We start from the raw sequence: 1262 nt of genomic DNA, 5'->3' as shown, positions 1-1262 counted from the left end.
TTTACTGGTTCTTCTTACGAGCTACCCCTTTCACATACAAGTAGTGATGTGATCCATTGTTAATATAAAAACATTGTTTGTAGCTGGTTTATCCACAAGACTAAAAGCATGTTAAAACACAGGACAGTTTCTAATAGAGAATAACAGAAATGACTTGAAGATGGCGATGGAAAACATGTTTGTGGAGACAGTTTCTCTACTGTTAAATAAAGACGGGTACAACGTGGAGGAGAGGCACAGATCAGTGTGGATGTTTGTACATGTGTGATGGAGACTGTTGATGCACCCACAAGATAATAAAAGGTAATGAAAGAAGAATCTGTCACTGTTCAACCTGCCTGCTTAATTAGCGTTACTTTACTATAAGCACCATAGATGTGGGTCAGTAGGGGCCTACTACACCCTCTGGTAGGTTTTATCATCTATTCACTTGGTTTTCACCCAAGAGGCTGGGGTTTGTATCCCATGTGAAACCAATAACGTGTGGTTGTCTTTGTATTCACAAGCGTTAAGTGTCACTTTCACTTTAGAAACAGTTATTTTAAGCCAAAACACAATGTTTTCCCCTAAACTTAAAGGTGCAACATAACATAACATTCAGCCACTAGATGTCACACCTTGTTAAAAGCCTTGTTAGAAGTGGGTACCAAATGTCAGCCATCTTCGACAGAGATAAACAAAACTTTAATTTTGGATTCACCAACATTTTTAAATGATTAATTCACAATCAGAATAATTTTTTTAGGAAAAGTCATACTTTTATTCGCACCTTTTTTAAAAGCTCCGTGGATGTATTATTTTTATTTTTATTTTTTGTATTATTCGTCTATATAAAAATGATATCAATAACACCTTTAACAAAGTTGTTGCCTAAACCTAAAGAAGTTGTAGTTTTGTTGCCTAAACCTAAAGAAGTCTTTTTGTTTGTGTTCAAAACATAACATTCAAAATGTGCTTTCACTTTTACAACATAGCAGGTGTAATAGGCCCATATTGACCCACGTCTATGGTGCTTATAGCGACCGATAACGCCTATTTAATGGCCTGATAACAGTTGAATCGGGTGCCTCCGCTGTGTTAGCCCATCTCTGTGGCGACTTGTATCATCAAACAGACCTGTGCTAGTCCAGCGTGTGTGTGGTGCCTTTCAGCCAAAGGTATATGAGCGCATTTCCGTGCTCTGATGAACTGAATCATTCCCCCACTATGCAGAGAGAGAGAGAGAGAGAAGAAAGATGGACATAATACGCTTTGCTACTGCT

At 38.0% G+C, this 1262-nt stretch overlaps 1 long non-coding RNA gene across 1 annotated transcript; it reads left to right on the top strand.

Annotated features, from left to right (window-relative positions):
• The first annotated feature begins 438 nt into the window (after positions 1-438).
• LOC119480887 lies at positions 439-929 on the top strand. Its single transcript, XR_005205027.1, has 3 exons — positions 439-578; positions 638-643; positions 892-929. It is a non-coding gene; the product is annotated as an uncharacterized LOC119480887 (long non-coding RNA).
• The last annotated feature ends 333 nt before the right edge of the window (positions 930-1262 follow it).

Source organism: Sebastes umbrosus, chromosome 21 (assembly GCF_015220745.1).
Source record: "Sebastes umbrosus isolate fSebUmb1 chromosome 21, fSebUmb1.pri, whole genome shotgun sequence".
Lineage (NCBI taxonomy): Eukaryota > Metazoa > Chordata > Actinopteri > Perciformes > Sebastidae > Sebastes > Sebastes umbrosus.
The sequence above is the reverse complement of the archived record's forward strand: the minus strand, read 5'-3'. Positions and strand labels throughout refer to the sequence as shown.